Raw genomic sequence first — 23,096 nt, forward strand, 5'->3', positions numbered from 1 at the left:
AGCCATTTGACTTGGTCAATTATTGGGCAAAATTAATTTTTATTTTGACATCATTTGTGATGTCATCAAGATGATGAAATAAAACTTTTTTCTTTTCTTTTTTCATTTTCATTAATTTTTCAATAATTCTTTAATTTAATTCTCAATCCCAAAATTTTCTTTTCTCCCATTTTATTGGACATTAGGTCAAGAGTTAGCTCTAGGGGTGAATTGACCAAATTGCCCCTCGCTGGTTTAATCCAGTTTGCAAGTTATTTGATATTTCTTTCGGATCTCTGACCTAATTATTTGACCTGCTTAACAACTCTTTTTCATGATTTTCTCTTTTCCATTGTATTTGCAATAGTCCTAAGGACCGCAGCGTCACATCTTACGATTCGAAATTTGAGTTTAGATTGACCTCGCAGTCATTCCCGAGAAGGTCACCCATCGTTGTGACTCCTAGCTCATTTAACTTCTTATGTTCTGTTTTTCTTCTTTATACTTAACTATTTGGCAATTACTAATTATTTGCGTTCGGGGTTTAACTAGGTGTTTTAGACGTGGTTCTACTTCTCTTACTTGTCTGGACCGACACCGGCCACCGGAACAGTGAAATATACCAGGCTATGCAAATTGGGGTGTTACAATTCCTTCCCCCCCCCCTCTTAATATAAATTTCGTCTCAAAATTTTGCCTAGTATCAATCTCTGAACAGCTATGGGTGCTGTCTCCTCATGTCCTCCTCTCATTCCCAAGAAGCTTCTTGGCCCGAATGATGGTTCCACAGCACTTTCACTAACGGTATTTGCTTGTTCTGTAGCTGCTTCACCTCATAAGCTAGAATCTCTATGGGTTCTTCCTCATATGTGAGGTTTGGATTCACCTCAATCTCTTCTATTGATAGTATATGAGATGGGTCAGATCTGTACCTCTTCAACATAGACACATGAAAGACGTTATGTATCTTCTCCAACTTTGGAGGTAGTTCCAAACGATATGCCAAAGGACCTACTCTCTCTAGAACCTCATACGGCCCAATGAAACGAGGACTCAGTTTCTCCTTTCTGTCGAATCTCATAATTCTCTTCCAAGGGGAAACCTTGAGGAATACTTTGTCACCCACTACATACTCAATATCCCTTCTCTTTAGATCAATATAGGACTTCTGACGGTCTGATGTAGTCTTAAGTTGATCTCTAATCAATCTGATATTTTCTTAAGTCTGCTGAACAATTTCTGGCCCAATCATCTTTCTTTCACCCACGTCATCCCAACATAACGGGGTTCTACATTTTCTGCCATACAAAGCTTCATATGGAAGCATCTCAATGCTTGATAGGTAACTGTTGTTGTAAGAAAACTCAATCAAAGGAAAGTGTGTGTCCCAACTGCCTTCAAACTCAATCACACAAGCCCGTAGCATGTCCTCCAAGATCTGAATTACCCTCTCAGACTGGCCATCTGTCTGTGAGTGGAATGCCGTGCTAAAGTTTAATATAGTTCCTAGGGCTCTGTGAAGACTACCCCAGAATCTAGAAGTGAACTTAGGATCTCTGTCTGATACGATGGATATTGGCACTCTATACAGTCTCACAATCTCATCTATATATAACTTGGCCAATCTTTCTAAACTGTAGTCCATCTGGACAGGCAGAAAATGAGCAGCTTGGTCAATCTATCAACTATAACCCATACTGCATCATGACTTTTCTATGCCCTCGAAAGTCCCATCACAAAATCCATCATTATTCTCTCTCATTTCCATTATGTTACTGGTAGTGGATGTAACAAACCAGCTAGTACTTGATGCTCTGCCTTCACTTGCTGACAAGTTAGCCATTTGGAAACAAATTCTGCCACATCTCTTTTCATACCCATCCACTAGTAATGCTCCTTTAGCCCTCTATACATTTTTGTGCCACTAGGGTGCATAGGAAAAGGAGACTCATGTGCTTCCTTCAAAATGATCTATTTCAAGTCAACGTCATTAGGAACGCACATTCTGCCCTAGTGAAGCAGTAGATCGTCATCTCTTATTGAGAATTCTGGTTTCTTGCCCTGCCGGACTTCTTCTAATAGCTTCTGATACTTCTGATCATTCTGAGCAGTCATTTTGATCTGATCAATCAACACTAGTTGTACATGCCATGCAACTGCTGTCTGCCCCTCATCATTAATTTCTAAGCTGGCATGCAGCATGCAATACTCTAAACTCATGTACCATAGACAAAGGAGTAACCCGTAGACTTTCCATAGTCTTACGACTTAAGGCGTTAGCCACCACATTAGCTTTCCCTAGCTGATAGTCTATTAGACAATCATATTCTTTTATCAACTCTAACCATCTCCTCTGTCTCAAATTCAATTCCTTCTGAGTGCCCAAATACTTCAAACTCTTATGATCTGTGTAAATATCACACTTCTCCCCATACAAATAGTGTCTCCAGATCTTAAGAGCGAACACTATAGCTGCAAGCTCTAAGTTATGTGTCGGATAGTTCCTCTCATGCGGTTTCAACTGGCGTGATGCATAGGCAATGATATTTTCCTCTCTTGCATCAGTACATAGTCTAACCCATTGTGAGAAGCATCACTCTAAACTGTGTATTCTTTACCCGGGGTAGGTAAAGTCAGGACTGGAGCTTCAATCAAACATCTCTTCAACTCATCAAAACTCTGCTGGTATTTATCCGTCCACTGAAATTTCACATCTTTTCGAAGTAGCTTAGTCAATGGAGATGCCAACATGGAGAACCCTTTCACAAATCGGTGGTAGTATCCAGCTAAACCTAGAAAACTGTGAATCTCCATGATATTTCTAGGTGATCTCCAATTAAGGATAGCTTTTATCTTACTTGGATCTATTTTGATGCCCTCTATCGATACTACATGCCCCAAGAAGGATATTTCTTTCAGCCAAAACTCACACTTTGACTATTTGGCATATAGCTGTTTCTCCCTCAAAGTCTGCAGTACAATCCGTAGATGTCTATCATGCTCTTTTGCACTCCTCGAATAGACCAATATATCGCCTATGAATACCACAATAAACAGGTCTAGGGATGGTCTAAAGATAGTGTTCATCAGATCCATAAAGGCAGCCGGAGCATTAGTTAACCCGAATGGCATGACCAAAAATTCATAATGGCCATAGCTGGTTCTAAAGGCAGTTTTAGGGATAATCTGCTCTTGCACTTTCAGCTGATAATAACCTAATCTCAGGTAAATTTTAGAGAATATAGCTGCACCCCTCAACTGATCAAACAAGTCATCAATGCGGGGCAATGGGTATCTATTCTTTATTGTCACCTTATTCAACTGCCGATAGTCAATACATAACCAGAGAGTGCCATCCTTCTTCTTAACAAATAATACTGGCGCTCCCTAAGGTGACACACTAGGGCAGATAAAGCCCTTGTCAAGTAGCTCTTGCAACTGCACTTTCAACTCTTTTAATTCTGCTGGTGCCATTCTATATGGTGTTATGGAGATTGGGTCCACACCAGGCATAACAACAATCTCAAACTGAACTTCTCTTTCTGGAGGTAATTCTGGCAATTCATCAGGAAACACATCTAGAAAGTCATATACAATAGGGATATCCCTCAATGCTAGACTCCCCACTTGGGTGTCTATCACATGTGCCAAGTATGCTTCACACCCCTTTTTAATCATCCTTCTGGCTAGTGTAGCCGAAATGATGTTTGATGGCAGTAACTGCCTCTCCCTATGTATTACCACATCACCGATAGAGGGAGACCAAAAGTGACTGTCTTCAGTCTACAGTCAATCATGATGTGATGTCTGGCTAACCAATCCATGCCCAAGATGATATCATAATCTCTGAAGGGCATTTCAATCAAATCTCTATAGATTCTATTGACTCGGACCTCTTGTCCTAACGGACTAGTTACTAGCACTTCAAAATCCATTTTGGCACACGGAACAGCAAGAGAACTAACTATGCTAGCACTAACATACGAATGAATAGAGCCTGGATTAAACAGTACAAATACATCTTGATCAGAGATAGAGAATGTACCGGCTACAATTTCAGAAGTTTCAGCTTCTTCTCACTGTCTCATAGTGTAGACTCTGGCTGGAGCACTCCCTTGTGCTACTGGCTAACAGTACCTTGACTGCCAGAAGCATTGCCTTTACCTCTATCTCTTCCTCTGCTAACCGGTTGTGAACCTTTGGTAGCAGGACTCTGAACGGACCCTTCTGCAGTAGTAAGAGCTGGCCCAAATCCAGGGGCACTGGTGCAGTCCTTAGCAAGATGGCCCTTGCCTCCACAGTTAAAGCAAGATCCTGTTGCCCAATAACATTCTCCCCCATGAATCTTGCCATAAGTCTCACAGGGGTGGGGAGGATGTGAACCCCTGGTCGACTGCTGACCAGATATAGGGGGTCTCCGTCCAGAGAATCTGCCCCTTCCAAACCTTCCACCTCTACCTTTGTTTGGTCCCCCAAATTTCTTCTTCTTTCCAGATGTACCACTGGGACTTTGCTCTACTAATTTTTCCCCTTTATCTTTCTCTAATTTTTCAGTCTTCCCAGATTTTCCTTTCATTGGGGTTGCTTCTAATTCAATCCTTTCCAACTCAAGTGCCTGAGAGATCAGCTCAGAGAAGTTACTGTGTCTGAATCCCACTACTTGCATCCTTAAACTAGGCCTCAAACCCATCTCAAATCTCTTGCACCTTTCTTTGCTGGTAGACAGGAGACTCCCAGCATAGTGGCTTAAGCGGGAGAACTCCCTCTCATATTCTGCCACTAATCTGTTGTCTTGTTTCAGACTTATAAATTCTTGTAGTTTCTGATCTACATATGCATCTAGGACATATTTCTGTCGGAACTCTCTAAAGAATTCATCCCAGGTCAATACTGGCAGTTCATCCAAGCTATGAGGGATGGTCTTCGACCAGTCATACGCATCCCCAATTAAGCTCTTTAAACCTACTTCCCTTTATCAAGCATTTAAACAAGCCAAGTTACATGAATGGTCCATTAAATCTATCTTGAAGGAAACAAACCCTATTCTAGAAATTGCTCTAGTATTAACAACTCTAATTTATCTTCCAGTAGAAATTTCTAACCTAAGTACACCAACCCAACAAGAAACAAATTCAATCTTATGACTTCAAATCAAACCCAACCACTTGGAAATTTTTCTAAAACTATTCCACAAACTAAATTAGGAAAAATGAAAAACTAAACCACCTTTTACTCATTAAAGAAGGGGAGTTAACACTTGTTTCATATGTAAGGAAAGATATTTCCCCAGTCATAAGTACAATGTGCATCAGGTATTGGTATTGCAGGCTGATGAGGAGGAATTAGAAGGACTAGAGGAGAGTGATATGAATTGGGATTGGAAGATGAAGGGGAGGTAGAGATTTTTATGCATGCTTTGAATGGAAGTGTGTCTCCTAACACACTAAAAATTAAGGGTTGAGTGGGGAATCAATTTATGGTTATTCTAATTGATAGTGGGAGTAACCATAGTTTTCTCTACTTTAAAATAACAAAGGAGTTGGGATGTAAAATTGTTAAAGCTTCTCCTTTGGCTGTTACTGTTACTAATGGTAGTAAAATGGTGAGCAAGTTTAAATGGGTTGGATTTACATGGATGATGCAAGGTCATGCTATTTTGTCAACGTAAGATTGTTAGATTTAGGAAGGTATAACATGGTATTAAGGGTGGATTGGATGAAGTCTTATAGTCTAATTATGTTTGATTTTCACAATTTGAAGCTTTCTTTTTAGAAAGAAAGGAACAGATTAAGTTGGTTAGTGTGACTGAGGAAGGTAGTTTTAAGTTGATGTCTAACAGACAATTGCAAAGGATGTTTAAGTAGGGTTTTTCAGATATATGCCTCAAATTTGCTCCTTATTTGCTATTTCTGTCAATGATGAAAGTATTAAACATGAAGAGAATGTTCCTTATGCTCTAAAATCTTTACTGCATTCTTATTCTAACATATTCCAAGAACCCAAAACCTTACCTCCATATAGAGACTTCAACCATTCCATTTAATTGAAACCTAATTCAAACCTTGTCAATATAAGACCACATGGATACAACCATTTTCAAAAAGATGCGATAGAAAAACAAGTGAGAGACATGTTCAAATCTAGTGTTATTCAGCTAAGTAAAAGCCCTTTTGCCTCACTTATGTTGTTGGTTAAAAGGAAAGACAATACATGGAGGTTTTGCATAGATTATAAACAACTCAATGACTTAACCATAAGGAACAAATTCCTAATTCCAATATTTAATAACCTCTTAGATGAATTACATACGGCTAGGTATTTTTCTAAAATTGACTTGAGAGCCAAGTACCACCAAATTAGGATGGAAGACCTAAACATTCCCAAAATAACTTTTAGGACTCACCGAGGACATTATGAATCTAAGGTAATGCCCTTCAAGTTAACTAATGTCCTAGCCACTTTCCAAGCTATGATGAACCAAATTTTTGCCCCTTATTTGAGGAAATTTGTTCTTATTTTCTTTGATGACATTTTCATATGTATTAAATTTTTTTCAGAGCATTTGCAACATCTTTCTCTTGTGTTTGATATACTGAGATGGCAATAATTATATGCTAATCAATACTGAGGCAGAATATTTGGAACACATTATTATTGATAATGGAGTTAAAATAGATCTCAAGAAAATTGAGGCTATGGTGAATTGGCCAAGACCTAAGTCAATTAAGGCACTGAGGGGTTTTTTGGGACTTACTGGATATCATAGAAAATTTTTTATGGGCTATGGGGTGATTGCAAAGCCTTTGACTAAGTTATTAAAGAAGAATGGCTTAAATTGGACTAATGAAGCTGAAGTTGCTTTTCAGATATTAAAAATTCTAATGAGTTTAGGACCTATTTTAATTCTGCTAGACTTCTTTCAACCCTTTATTTTGGAGATTGATGCTAGTGAGAAATGGTTAGGAGCTATATTGATGTAACAAGGTAGACCTATAGCTTATTTAAGTAAACCTTTGGGTCTTAAAAGTCAGGGTTTATCAATTTATGAGGAGTTATAGGTTGTCATTTTGGCAGTGAATAAATGGAGGCATTACTTGGAGAACTCTACTTTCATAATAAGAATAGACCATGAGAGTTTGAAATACTTATTGCAATAAAGATTGCATACTGTAGTACAACAGAAAGGGATGACAAAATTGTTGGGGTTGAGTTACACTATTCATTATAGGAAAGGGATGGATAATAAGGCTATTGATGCACTTTCTATATTTGCTTTTTTTTTTTTTCCTCAAGAAAATGGGGAGCTATGTGGTATTTCAGTAGTAATTCCTTTGTGGCAGCAAGAAGTGGCTCAAAGCTATGTAATTGATCAAGCATCCCCAGATTTAATTTCTGCCTTATTAGCCAAACCTCATTTTCAATGTATGGGGGGCTTGTTGAGGTTTAACGGCAAGTTGTATATTGGTAACTCAATCCAACTACAACAAAAGTTGATTGTAGCAGCTCATGATTTACCAATTAGTGGTCATTTAGGAATAAAGTTACTTATAATAGATTACATCAGAATTTTTATTAGCCGCATATGCTGAAATAGGTGGAGTCATGGGTTCTCCATTGTGATGTGTGCCAAAGTTGTAAATTTGGATTAGTGCCATATCCGGTTCTATTACAACCCTTAATTATTCCCTCTCAAGCTTGGTCATCCATTTCTATGGATTTTATTAAGCAACTTTCAAGTCCAAAGGGAAGGACACTGTGTTGGTTGTTGTGGATAGGCTCACAAAGTTTGCTAACTTCATTGCATTATCCTATCCCTTTACAACTGACAAAGTTGCTAAGGTTTTCATTGATAATGTGAATAGCTTATTGTATTGCAAGTGTATAAATACAAATATAGTATACTTGTACAGTTATCAAATTAATGAAATAAAAAATCTTATTTTCTCTCTCTCTTTCTATCCTTAATTATGAACCAATTCTCATAAACAACGATCAAACACAACCTGCACAAGAGTCAGAAGCACATACATACAATAACAAATAGCAAGTATGAGTCCAAGAATTTACCTCCAGTAGCTTGAGGAAAAAGGTTAACACTAGGCATGGGAAAAACTAGCAGAGTATAAATGCGTAAGGCAACAGAGAAGGAGTAGAACTCAATCTAGGGATGCTGCTACTGATAGGCAAAAATTGTGGCACTATCAGTGGTACCTACGGAGCCACAAGTACTTGTGAAGTGGCAGGTACTTGAGAATTAACAAATACTTGCGAGCTGGAAGGTTAATCATCTAAAGCCATTTCTACAAGTACAAATAGCAAAGAGGTATATCAAATACATGCTTAGAAAACAATAATTAATAGAATAGGTACCAACATGCAATAGCTTAATATACAAGTACCTAGCAACATATTGAAATAAAATGTACAAGTGCTTAGCAACATACAGGTATCTAAAACTCTCTCAAAATCCAAAAAAATTCACAAGACCCATACAATACACAACAAGTTTATGGCAAGATTAAAAAAAAAAAAAAAAGTAGTGAATGGTTCAAATAGTACCTAAAGAGTAGACTACTTTTAAAAAAGAGAAAAATGCAAGGAGTGCCACATGTGAGGGACCTTCGGGTCTTGGACTGACGATGAGAGGCAGATGTAGAGTAGTGCCACTAGTGAGGTGCGGTGGTTGGTTGCTTGTTGGTGACGGGATACGAGTCAATGGTGAGTCAAGGCCGATGGTTGTGCGAGATGATGGCTGAAGGAAAATTACACCCTAAAGGTAGCTGTGGTGCGCCGAATAAAAAGGGAAGGAAAAAAAGAGAGAGAGAGAGAGAGAGAGAGAGAGAGAGAATAAGAATAGATGGGTTTGAGATGTCTTGATGGTGGTGATTTTGTGATGGTAATAAAGATTTAGGTTTGATGATAGTGATTGTTGGGAGATTTTGAGAGCGGGTATGGAATATGAAAGTGAAATAGTGAAGTGCTAAGAGAAAATAGTTTTCTTTTATCAAGTGTTCTTAATGGCATGGAAAAGAATGATGGACATTAATTAGAGTTTTATGGGAAAGGTGAGACTTTATTGGATAGAGTTTATTCAAATTTTAAAAGCCTAGAAAAGACGCTAGTCACTTTGAGAGAATCTCTTGGCTAAATTTTTTTAGAGGCAGGAAAGTAAGTGAAAGTCCAATCTCCTAACAAAATTAGTTGTCCACTTAGAATGGCTCAATCGGCTATTCTAATTGCAGAGGGCAATTATTTGCACTAAAATAATTAATTTTATTTATTAATTTTTTTTATGTCTAAGATTAATTAAATTAGTTTTTTTATAAAATTAATTTAATTAATTTTATTTCATTAATTTGGTTAATTAATGGTTTAAGATTGTTAATAAATAAAAGATCAAGAAAGCTATCAGATGTGTGGGTGGTTAATTGAAAGAGAAGTTAGCAGACTTTTTTGACAGCTTTAAGAAGTTACAAAGTAGTGAGCAGATAATTGCCAACATTGGTAAAAACGTGAAAATGGCTTCCAAACTCTTTCAAAAGTACCTATAGGAGAGAGATAAATATTAGACAGGCAGCAATGATTACAACTCCAACAACTCAATCTAATAACATAAGTCAGACTCCAATAGTTTATTTATCTTTTATTTTATCAGTTTTTAATTTTTAAAATTTTTATATTTAATTTCAAGTCTTATATTTATTTTATAATTAATCAATCAAAGGGTTTTTTCAGTTTTCAGTTTTCAGTTTACTTGCCTTAGATGAAGCTACATTCAGTTTAGTATATTCCCACAACTATTTGATTGAAGAAATTAGTTGCACATTTATATGATTACTCAATATTTGGTATGCCTATAAATCATATGCTATGAGACAGTAAAAATTATTTTTTAAACAAATAATAATATATCTGAACAATATTTTATATAAATATATATAATCAATTCTTGATTTAATATAATGTTATTTTGATTTTAATAAATAATGTATTAAATTAAAATATTAAAATAAATTCAATCAAGTGCATTCGAAACGTTTAAAAACTGTGCACAGTTCTTGCTGTCCCCATGATGTCACACTGCAGGCACAAGACAACCAACCAGCTGGTGCATTATTTTCATACGTGGCTTTGGTATTCTGACGCAGCGTCGGCTGACTTTGGATATATATTTATTAATTTGATTTGGTTGTTGCTAAAGATTTTGGACTTAATTAGAAAATACAAACATATAATCTGGAGGGGAATCAAGTATTGTGGAAGTAATGACTTTGGATATATATTTATTAATTTGGATTATGTTCTTTTATGTTATAAATTAAAGAGGAAATAAGAAATATAAGCTTTCAAGATTTAAAATTTCCCCATAAAAAAAAAAATTATCAATTAAACTCTCAACTATTAAATATTAATAATTACACACTGTTTTTACGTTATCGTTATTGACTTGCATTAACATTTCTTAACCCCAGCTTAATTAATACTAATTAAGTGAAATTAAAATATAATAAAAAATTAAATGAAGATGTTTAATCTATTGATAATGAACAATTAAACCAATTCCAGTCAACACTGACATTGAACAAATGCCATTGAAATTCAATGTGTTTCATAGCATGCACTTTGAGGATAGTAGATTAAATTTTTTTTTTTTTAATCATGTTTTAACTAGTAGCATGTCTCTGTGTTGCGCGAATTTATGCAATTAGTTTATTTTATTTTTTATGTGTAAAAATAATTATAATGACAGAAATATTTTTCTATATTTTAGATATTATTTTGATTATAAGAAGTTTAGATATTGTAAAATGAGTGATAATAGTAATTAGATTAAGATTAAATATTTATTATTTTTACATTGCAAAGCATATATAGTTAAGAATTTTGTATGTAATGACTTTTTTTATGTTGAATATTATTTGTGTTTTCAAAGTACTATTATTATAATTAATATTTTCAAATACTTGAGAATAATTCTTGTTCTTAAGAAAGCCAGCGTGGCTGTTCCGTTATAACAGATAACCTGACGATAGGATGTAATTACGTAATCCTTAATCTTTTAAAGTTTAATTGGCAAATTTTTTAATTTAAGATGGAATTGTAAATTTTTTAAAAGTTTAGAATTTTTTTTTTAATTATTTCCCCTTACATTAAATAAAAAACTTTTAGCACTTTAATCTTTTGTAACTTTTGAAAAGCTTTTCTTTAATTAATTAATTTATTTAATTCTTTAAAAAATATATATGACATTGCCATCTAGGATTAATTAATTAACGTTTCATTCTTTGCTAATTTGTTATGCAGCGCATTGTGGAACGTGGAACTTGAAGTTGTGCACAAACCAGCGGCCACACCCTGATGAGCTCTGTACATCCAGATTTAGGCCTCTGAAGTTGGACACAGTCAGTTAGGAGCGGAGACGAGAGAGCTATTTCTACATGTAACCCAAATGGATTGGGCTTTTGAGTGACACTTTCAAAGATAAATGGTTTAAAGCCCAGACAATAATGTAATATAATACCTTTCTCTCAATTCATTTAGCTCGCATCAGTGGTATCAAAGCATCCACTTTTGGCAGTGATAGAAAATACAATATTGCAAGAGTGGAGGCGATTAATGACTTGTATGTTGTAAGACTTTGAGCAGAGATGAGAGCAATGGCAATCAATTTTGTAGCAAGAAGCAAAAACTAGCAATAATCAAGTGATAATGGAGTTGAAGTCATTAGTAGTTGGCTTGAGTCTAGATTTTGTCGTGAATTTTCTAGATTCTTGATTCATTCCTGATAACTGGACCTCAAGTCATCTGAGAACAAGAAAACAAGTGAGGGCTGGTGGCTAACTTGTAGCCACTTCGACGCTTAACTTAGTACGGGGAGTTTACTTAGGAAAGTAAAGGAAATATAAATTGATTTTTTAAAGAGTTTGTTAATGTACCTTGTCCTAAGCCGCAAATCTGTTTATATAAGAATTGAGATGGTAACTTCTTGTAATCTCGGCTAGATCTTTGCCATTTTCTTATTTAGGTTATAATGAAACATATCTTAATTATTATGCTTAATCTTAGCCATGATTTACGGCATGATCTTCAGTCATTTTGATCTCAAAATGCAGCGATCTCCTTGCTAAAAGACATCTTAACTGATCTTGGAAAGTAGATCATTTCCATGATAGATTGCTCAAGAGATCGTCCTTAAGCTCAAGCCCGACAAGTGTTTGGACCTGAGCTCAGTTGATCTGAACTCATCAGGATAGGTTTTAGGCTCCTTGATATCATTAGTCCCCCCTAAACTATTATGATGCCTCGAATCCTAGTGTGAATTAATGACACCCCGGCCCCGGGAAACTTCAAAGGTCATGTCACTCTTTTGGCTTTGAGGAGAAATTTTGGCGGTTCTTCAAATTTTTTGGCATTTAATGTTGCTTCCCTATATATTACGATGTCGTGGAGAAAGAATCATTTTACTATTCCTGCTTCCTTCTAATTCTTCTAGTTTCTTCCAACCGATGAAAGTTTCCTTCCCGTTATAACTCTAGCGAAGCTTTCTTCATCAAAAGCGATAGGCAAAATGTGTTTCATTTTTGCATTTCCTTCTTTTCTCTTTTCTTTGTTACTCTTTCTCTTTAAAAATGAGTGACATAGATAGTCAAGAGACAGTGAATACTTCATCCATCTAATATTCATGGAGCTAAGATGAGGATATGGGAATGTACTCTGATGGGAGGGATGTAGGGACTAGTGGCAGCCTCGATTTGGCCACAATACCGTCATTTTTGAACCCGGCTGAGTCTGCCAGTCCAAGCAAGACAAAAACTCAAAAATCGAGAAAAGAATCACTTCTTGTGGATGAGGTTCCCTCCGTCCTACTCTTGGCTGATATGTGCCGAATAAGTGAAGAATTTCATCTTTTGAATGATCAATTTGAGTTAATCAGGTGCCATGGAGATTTTTGCACTAATCTCATTTTGAGTTAAGAGATCAGGTTGTAGTATATGAGGCGCAATTAAATGCTAGTATGCGATTCCCTTTAGATCAGTTTTACATAGATGTGCTGAACTATCATTGCATTTGTGTAGCTCAACTTCATCTGAACTCTTGGTGGATGTTATAGCTTTTCGTGGCCTCTGCCAAGCTAAAAAATCTAATCCCAATAGCTAAAATTTTTGCTGTTCTACATCGCCTTGGGAGGTGAAAAAATGAAGAGTATTGGTTTTTCTACGCTAAGTCGAACTATGGGCTTTTCACCAAACTTCCATCATCTCTGAAAAATTGGAAAGACAAATTTTTTATTTTTCAGAGCAAGGATCCTTGTGGTTTCGAGGGCATTCCTAGGAGTTGGAACTACTTCGCTGAGATGCATCGAAGGGAGATCTTTATGAACCAAGAAGAGGATGTGGTAGTGTTCGAGCTGAAGAATCAGGCAAATACCTGTTGGTACTTAAATCTCGATGGTGTGAATGCCAAACTAAAGTAATGGTTAGGCAATGTAGTGGTTGGAAAGAACACTCCCCTTCAACTTTCCGAGCTAAGACTCGAAAATGGTAATATCTTGTTCGTAGACACCATGCTCAAATTTTGTCAAAATCTTGACCTAAATACTGCCCAAATCCGAATGACCCTGCACCAAACCCAGAAAATGACTAAATGAACAGTACATATTCATTTGGTCATAACTCCCTCTATATTGATCCAAATGACCTGAATTTGATACCACTGGAAAGCTTAGATATAGAGCTACAATTTTCATGAAGACCATTGAACCCAAAAATGCCAAAAAGCAAACCAAATTGCTGGCCCAAGTTGGGTCACAAAACTGCCCAGAATTAGGTTGCCCAGAAACTACTGAACATAAACTTATCCGACCAGTTTTGGAAAAATGGCCATAACTTGGTCTAAAAGAACTCAAATGTAGTGAAACCAATGGCAAAATGTCCACAAGACATAGACCTACAAAATTTGTATTTTGACCAAAACCCAGAAATCAAGAGAACTAGGTCAAATAGTTAGAAAAATCACTGCATCAAAACCTGCAATCTGACCAAACTTCACTTGACCCTAGAACAGTCTTTTAGTCATAACTCCCACTAGAAAAATCCAATTAAGATGAACCATACCTTTCCAGAAACCTGAGAGACAGGGCTACAACTTTGTTTTAGATACCTTCCTCAAATTATGCCTATAAGAACCTCAAAAAGTGACCTATAGTCACTGACCTAAACTGAACACCTGCTGGCACAGGGTATATGAGTCCAGGTCAGTTATTTAGCAATAAATAACTCCAAAAAACTTGAAAAATTGTGATTAAAAATTTTAAGTGACCATAAGACATAGGGAAACAATTTCTATGAAGATCACCATGCCTAAAAGTGACTGAAACCTATTCCATTAATTAGGTAAACTCTAATTCTAAAAGCTGCCTAGTTAAGGAACCAGAATTTGAAAATGAGTCAGTTATGGTTATCTGACCATAACTTGAGTTCTAAAAATCAAATTGACATGATTCAAAAAGAAAAATAAAGATAAGACATAGGGGAATAACTTCCATGAAGGAAGTGTAGCCAAACAGTGGCTACAAACTGATTATATGGATAGGCAAAAGTAAGACACAAAAACTGAACCAAAGAAGGGTCCATGAGATAAATTATCTAATAGTAGGGAATTTAACCCTAACAAGCCATTGTTTCGCTAGTTTTACAACCTCGCAAGTGCATGGATCGCTAACAAGTAATAAAGTGACGAGTAGAGTATCGTTCCCACGAGAAATTTGATTAGTAAGTACCAATCTACACAGTAATTTTGAATGTCTAGGCTATCGAATACTTAGGGAATGAAGTTTGTTGAACTTAAACATGGTAAACTTAAAGCAAAATAATTTATTTGAAACAATTCTGGAATTAATATTTCACACATGAATCTTACTAGGGATGTTATCTCATTTGTTTATTGGATTGAGAATCATTTTCCTTGATAGAAATCAGTCATAAGTTATCCTAAATCCTCTCTCAAGGCACCTAGGGTGTATTCTAATTAACTCAAACTCAACTTTTGTGGTGATCAAATTAATTAAAATCCTTTAAGATCTTTGACCAATTTTGAAGTTCCACAAAGGTATCAGCCTATGTCTAGGTCAGAATTCCTAGGTTCAAGATCTTGATTTTTTAATATTAACCTTCACCTTTCAGTCCTTCAATTAATATCTACGATCAATACTAAGTGGGTACCAGCACATAGCATACATTAAGATCACAAGAAATTAAATCAAGGAATGAATCTCACATCTAATAAATAAAACTTAGTGTTCATCCATAATAATAATTACAAGCATTACTCTCCCAATTCCAGAATAAGAAAACTACTCACTCATGGTGAGTTCAGCAAACATCATGAAAAAAGGTAAAAACAGTAAAAAGAAAATCATGTAGAAGAAATAAAACAATAAAAATATGTCTAAGGAGATGAAATGAAGGAATCGAAGAGAGTTTGCAGCTTTGATCTTGTGGAGCTTCAGCTGGAAAACTCCTTTTGGTACTGATGTTCCTCTCCTTGAGACGGCTGGAGAGAGTGCAGAGTGTGGATTTCTCTCCTTCAAAACTCCTCAAAAGTGCTGTCAAAAGATAAAATAGAGCGCCCCCCCCCCCCCCCCCCCCCCCCTCCTTTCTGATGTTTCCTCTTCTATTTATAATGGTTGCTCTAGGGTTAGCTCATTTTGAGTCCAAAAAGGCTTTAGGAGTCCCATTTGAATAAGAAAACAAGAGAGGGAATTCGAGTTATAAAACTGGCTGCCGTATAGTACACGGCCCGTGTGTCACTGCACGGCCCAGGGCCGTGTAACTTGCTGGAGTGGAACTGCGGAGTCTTGCATTGGCACAAAGACTTACATGGGTCTGGGCCAACTACACAGGCCTGGTTACACGGGCTGTGTACTTTTGTTCCCATAAGGTTCTTCAAGCTTGTGCCCAGCAGAGACTTACACGGGTCCAATTACACGACCCGTGTACTTTTATTTCTCCATTGGCTCTCTGGCTTTCTTCTGGTAGAAGGTTACATGGGTCTGGGGCTTGGCTTACATGACCCATGTACTTTGTGTCAGCAGCAATACTCAGTCTCTTGACCTCTCCAAGCTTCCTTTTGCACTCCTATACTGTGGGGCTTCACCCAAACACCTGAAATGATGCAGAAAATATGGAATTAAGGGCTTGACAATATAAATTATAAAAACTAACGAAATCAACTACTATACATGAAAATACTTGTCTAAATGCTATGATATACAAATGTGCTTAAAAACATCTATACAATTCAAGTGTATCAAATACCCCCAAACTCAAACTTTTGCTTGTCCTCAAGAAAAGCAAAACTCTATTTTAAAACACATTTCAGAGGATACTTAGGAATATAACCAACAATTTAATAAGCATAGAATTGAACTCCTCCAACCTTCATACCAATTTCCCTCTTTCAAGGCATAAGGGTTCTATTAGCTGCCCGTTTGGAAGTTCATCTAGTTTCATGGTGTTTCAACTAATTATTCCTCTATACAAGACCATTAATAAGCCACAAATAACCTATTTTGTCGGGATAGATTTGAGAAACACTAACTCCCCCAAATTTTCCCCTATTGTGAGTAATTGTGATGAAGTGACTTAATTCCAACTTCATAGGCATATCTCAATTTTCTATCTCCACTAATGTAGCATACACTTTTCAAAAGATAAAAAGGTCTTTAAAAGGGTTGTAATGGGGACTAAAGGGATAATGACTTGATTGCCAATGAAAGGTTTTTAGGGAATGCTAATATGAGGATAACATGTATGTATAAAATATCAAATATACTAAAGTTTATTCTACTGATTTTGTATAGAGAGGAAGGGCTTTTGGTTTTTATAGTGCCAAGCATGCTTCCATGATACTTATCTTGGGACTACTTTTTTTTTTTTTTTTGTCTCTCTTGTCCTCTCCCCCAAACTCATTGCTTTTACTGGGTTGGAAAGGCAAAATTTTCTTTGATTTCAATTACACACTTGCACTCTTTCTTGAGTTCTATATCCTTTCTCCATTTTTTTTTTGTTGCACTTAATAAACTTTTTACTTATGCACTTAGCCTCCTCAAAAGGGTAGGATAGGTGTTTAGGCTAGGGGCTAGGCAAATAATATGGGTAAGTAATAAATTCTAAGGGATAAATATAGGCTTCAAATTGGCTACAAGGTATATACATTTTAATTAGGGGTGCCTAAGGTTAGTGAGGCTAAAGCAAAGAATGCCTTAATCATTTCTTCATCAAGCATATGCTAGGATTTTTCCTTGATAGGTCCAAGAGACATGTTCTAGAGCTAGTGAGGCATTTTTAGGTTTGCTTGTACTTCAAAAATGTTCTCCTAATTTTACAAGTTCAATGTGATAAATTAATAGTTATGAAGAGGTTTAACTAGTCTAGTTCCATTAAAGAGATTAGTTTTTTCACAAACAACATGTTAGAATCCCTTTTTGCCTATCTGGATACATTCATTCCTTTATCCCGTGGAGTCCAATTATTAGCTTACTAGAAATTGGTTATAGTGCTAAGTTTCACAATTTAAAGTCCAAAATTTTCAAAAATTTTCAAAAATTTTGATACACAAGAATAATGTAGCTGAATTTAAACAATGTAATGATGTGCATGTAATGATATGCAAATGTAATGATATGCAATGCAGTTGTATCGCCCCCAAACTCAAACCAGACATTGTCCTCAATGTTAAAATAATATGCAAAATCAGAGAAAATGTACAAAGATTATAAGGAAGCATATTATTTATTAGGCATTGAAAAGTTTGGACATTAAGCATATAAAAGAGACCTATGATTGCAACCTAGGACTAAGGCATGTAAGATATTACAATAAAGATTCTATCCTATAATCCTAGCTCTAAAAGGTATCTAATGGTGATGATGGCGATGCTGGCTCTTCCTCCTCCTCATCTAGCTTCTCCATTAGCATGTCCAATTTGTTATGGGCTTCTCGGAGGCTGTCTTCGATTGCTCGCATCCTACTGTATATGGTGGTCTCCATGCGCTGTAGATATGTGAGGACCGGATCTGTTGGTGGTGGTGTGTATGGGGGCACTCGAACGGGGGACTCCTGGAACATCCACTCTTGGCCTTTTTCTTGAGGCTGTGAAGTCTCGTCAGGTCCTTCTTGTGCTTCGTCTCTCCGAGGGATGGCGTTTCCTTCGACATCCAACAGGTAGCAGGTGTTGCCCACTTTCTTACATATCCCTATGGATATGCAGATGGTTTGATCTATTCTTGATGTTCCATTGACAGAGCGCAGCCTATTATGTCCTGGAATGAAGGCGAAGTGGAGGGCAATGGTTATGATAAGGCCACCAAGCACGATGTGCCTGGTAGGCTGATGACAGAGGCGGCGGAGATGGTTGCACAAAAAGAAACCAGTGCTGCAGCACTGTCCGGTGACCATACACCACAAGAAGAATAGCTTGTTGGCGTTTACAATGCCAAGGCTGTCGCTACGGCCCATGATGGTGTGGGCGACGAACCGATGCATGTAGCGCAGAGCTGGACTAGTGATACCTATGGATTTGGACTTGCTGGAGTTATAAGGCTCTGTGTTCAGGGCAATAGAACTCCATAAACTAATATTGTTGTAGAGCATGCGGTTCCTAGGGATCTCTTGGTGGCCGATGCTGTCAAAGCCGAAGATGGCATTGAACTCATCTATGTTCATCACCCGGTCGACACCAAGGAGGCGAAATTGAATCCTACCCCTATCCTCCCTGTCGGTAGGCCATAAAGTGGCCTTAAAACTGCCCAAAAACTCCAATGTGGTGTCCCGGTATGCTGGAAATTAGAGTTGGGCAAACCTTATCCACCCGATGCTATCGAGTAGCCCATTGATTTCATTCTACAGCCCGATTTGCTCTAGCAGTGAAAAATCCATGTATTTTGTGGAGCTTATTTTTCGAGTGTGAAGTCGGGTGCACATTGCCTTGTGGGCATCATCATGGAATCCCCAAGGAATGGAGATTTCGGGTTATGGAGCGGCTTATGGTTGGGGTTGCAGTGGAGGATGAGCTGGTTGAGATGGTTGGGGACAGACTGCCCTTGTTTTTGGGCGTTAGGGTGGAGACTGAGGTGGAGATGGTGAGGATTCTCCTCTTTGCCTCGAGGAAGAGCCGATTCTTCTCACAGATCGCTTTGCAGGAGCCATTGATAAGTTTTTGAGAAGGAGAAAAGTAGGGTTTGGTGAAGGGAGATGAGATTTGATGGGTTTTTATAGGCTAGGAGGGGTGGAGATGAAGGGTTTTGCCTTTACGAACGGTTTTAATGTGAGGGGTGCATTTAAAGAGCCATTAGGACTCTTCATTTTGCGCGTTTTGTGCCCCTGGAGTCTCGTCTGTGACATGATACACAGGTCGTGTATCACTACATGGGTCCCGACATGTAGGGCCATGTAAATTTTTGCCTGAAAATTTCAAATTTTGTCGTAGTAGTGTAAATGAGCTCTGGGACCCGTGTAACTTTCTGTCTCCCGAGTTGCTTTACTGGATATGTTACACAGCCCATGTCAAATACAAGCAGGCCCGTGTAACTCCCTGGCTTAAAGTTATTCTGCTAGCGACATTACACGGTCCGTGTAAATTGGGCTATAGACCCTTGTAACTTTTTGTCTCCCTCAGAGTTAAAAATTGTAAGAAATTTACGGACTTCCAGAAAGTTACACGGGGCGTGTGAAACTAGTACACGGCCCGTGTACTTTTTGAATTTTCCAAATTTTTCTCAAATGAAAAATTTTTATCATCACAACACATGAAATGGATGTAAAGTTTAGCAATATAGCTATTTCCCCAGTTTTGTCCAATTTTCCCTTTTATAGTTTTGACTTGGTGATTCCTCTCCTCTCTTGTTCTCTACTTCCCTTTCCAAAAATCCTACAAAATGAAATGCTAATGAGTACGAAACAAAAATCAATATGAAAAAGGAGAAAAAAAGAAAAGTTCAGAAAAATTTTGGGTTGCCTCCCAAAAAGCTCTTGTTTATAGTCTTTAGCTGGACTTTGCTTGTTTATGGTTTGTCGGTGGGATGGTCGAGGGTGTAATTGACTCCCATTTTTATGGGTTCTCCCTGAAAGTAAGGCTTCAGTCTCTGCCTATTGACCTTAAATGCACCTGAGGTTTCGCTCCACACTTCTACTGCTCCATGTGGGAAGACTTGGGTGACCTTGAAAGGTCTGGATCATCTTGATTTTAGCTTCTTGGGAAAGAGTTTTAATCTAGAGTTGAATAAGAGGACAAGATCTCATTCTTTTATTTCTTTCCGAGCTATGCGCCTGTCATGCCATCTTTTGGTTTTATCCTTGAAGATTTTGGCATTTTCATATGCATCCTATCGGATTTCTTCCAACTCATTCAGTTGTAGGAGTCTTTTCTCACCAGCAGCTTTGAGGTCAAAGTTTAGGATCTAAATTGCCCAGTAAGCTTTATGCTCAAGTTCAACAGGGAGATGGCATGATTTTTCATAAACCAGTCGTGCATCATCTAACTTCATGCACCAGTCCTTCCTGGATCTATTTACAGTTTTCTCTAGAATCCACTTCAATTCCTTGTTTGAGATTTCTACTTGACCGCTGGTTTGAGGATGATAAGGTGTGGCCACCTTGTGAGTCACTCCATACTTTTTCAGCAGTGTTTTGAATTGTTGGTTGCAGAAGTGACTTCCTCCATCCCTGATTATTGCTCGTGGCGTGCCAAATCTTGTGAAGATGTTCTTCTTAAGGAACCTTATGACCACTCTAGCATCGTTGGTTGGTGTTGCAATTGCTTCTACCCATTTTGACACATAATCAACACCAACCTGAATATACTTGTTTCCACGGGAAGAGGGAAATGGGCCCATGAAGTCTATTACCCATACATCAAACAATTCTATCTCAAGTATACCATGCAGTGGCATTTCATTCCTTCTTGAACTGTTACCTGTTCTTTAGCATTGATCACAAGCTAGCACAAAGGATCTTACATCCTTAAACAAATGTGGCCAATAAAACCCTGCTTGCAAAATCTTGACTGTGGCTTTTGAGGTGCCGAAGTGTCCTCCATATAGTGATGAATGGTAATGCTGGAGGATGCTTTCCATATCTTCCTCTGGTATGCATCTTCTGATCAGCCCATCATTACATCTCTTATACAATAGAGGTTCCTCCCATGTGTAGTATCTCACATCATGTAGGAATTTCTTCCTTTGCTGATAAGTCATGTTTAGGGGTAACACCCTGCATATAAGAAAATTAACAAAGTCTGCATACCATGGAGCCTGGGAGAATGCGAGTAATTGCTCATCAGGAAATGAATCATCAATTGGAAAATCTTTGAAGTCCCCTGTGTACTCCAATTTTAGTATAGAAAGATGGTCAGCTACTACATTTTCAGATTCTTTTTTATCCTTGATTTCAAGGTCAAATTCTTGCAGGAGTAGAATCCATCGAATCAACCTTGGTTTTGCTTCTTTCTTGTTCAAAAGGTACCGGATTGCAGCATGATCTGTGAATACAATAACTTTTGACCCAATAAGGTAAGATCTGAACTTGTCCATTGCAAACACCACTGCTCTGAATTCCTTATCTCTGGTGGCATAATTGATTTGCGCATCATTGAGTGTCTTGCTAGCATAATAAATAGCATGGAGCTTTTTATCTTTTCTTTTCCCGACCACTGCTCCAATTGCAAAGTCACTCGCATTGCACATCACCTCGAATGGTAGCTCCCAATTTGGTGGTTGCATTATTGGTGTTGATATCAGGGCTTCTTTGATCCTGTTAAAGGAGACAAGGCAATTTTGTCACACCTTACCCTTCCATAAGGCATAATAAGATCCCGTAGTTTATATAATGAATTACCAAACTTCGCCTACTGATAACTCATTAAATACACTACAAGGGATTTTAAGCAATTTCTTACTTTTTTTTAAAGTGGTGAGCACTTTTGACGGGTGTTAAAACTAATCAAAGTTAAATCACACATTAAGTCTGAAATAGCCACAAATTTTATGAAACTTTCGGCAGAGTGCCGTCTGTATTTTGTGAAAATAGTTCTTCAAAAACCTGTAAAAAGCACTTCCAATATATTTGTTTCAATCCCCAACTCTAATAATAGCTCAACTCAAATCAATTTTCACAACACAAGTCAAACTCAAATTCAGTAATTCCAAAAATAATGTGCAAAATAACTGAGTATTTCAAAAGCTGAAATAAGAGAATTGTAATACAACATTTTGACAGGCCAAAATAATTTACAACTTTATTTTATAACTGCTCAAGACCAAGTACAATATATACATACAGTTCACATACATTATAATAATATTTACAAGGAAGTGGTATACTCGATATACCTAGCAAAATCCCAAAGCGAAGTCACAAGCAGCCTACTCTGTTGCTTTATCTGTCTGTCTACCTGCGACAGCAATGAAAAAGCTATCGCTGAGTAAAATTTACTCAGTGGTGCATCATAAAAATTTAAAATGTGGTATATAAAATATTTATTGACAATTCAATTCACAATTTCATGTCACTATTTTTTAAAGCTCATATAACACAAATTTGATCAAACAATTTCATAAACACAGTGTTGCCAATCAATAACACAACTTAGGTCATGACACAAAATTTTCCAAACATGCTGTGTTGTACACCATGACAAGGCATACTCACCCCACTAATTGAAATCAATGAGGGAGGTGGCTAGCTAGATAATGAGTACTCATCCATACACACCTTAGACAGGCAAGTCAGAGAGGGAGGAATATAGTCATACTTACCCCATAAATGGAGGAGGAACATAGTGATATTGCCATGCCAAGTGTGAATAAAAAATAATTTCAAATCACAATATTTAAATATTTCATGCAAACCACAAATCACATTTTATCTCAAAATTTTCATTTACAAAGTAGGCAACACAATAATTTTCAAATAAAATTTCCAAAGCCAAAACAATAAAAAAATTATTCGTAACTCATTTCTCCAAATAAATTTTCTAGTAAAAGCAGTGAATATAAAAAGTATTGTGCACAGACCTGATTTGAGTCGCCTCTAGGCCTTGACTTAATGTTCCTTATGCTT

The sequence above is a fragment of the Hevea brasiliensis genome, chromosome 16 (assembly GCF_030052815.1).
Source record: "Hevea brasiliensis isolate MT/VB/25A 57/8 chromosome 16, ASM3005281v1, whole genome shotgun sequence".
NCBI classification, from domain to species: domain Eukaryota; kingdom Viridiplantae; phylum Streptophyta; class Magnoliopsida; order Malpighiales; family Euphorbiaceae; genus Hevea; species Hevea brasiliensis.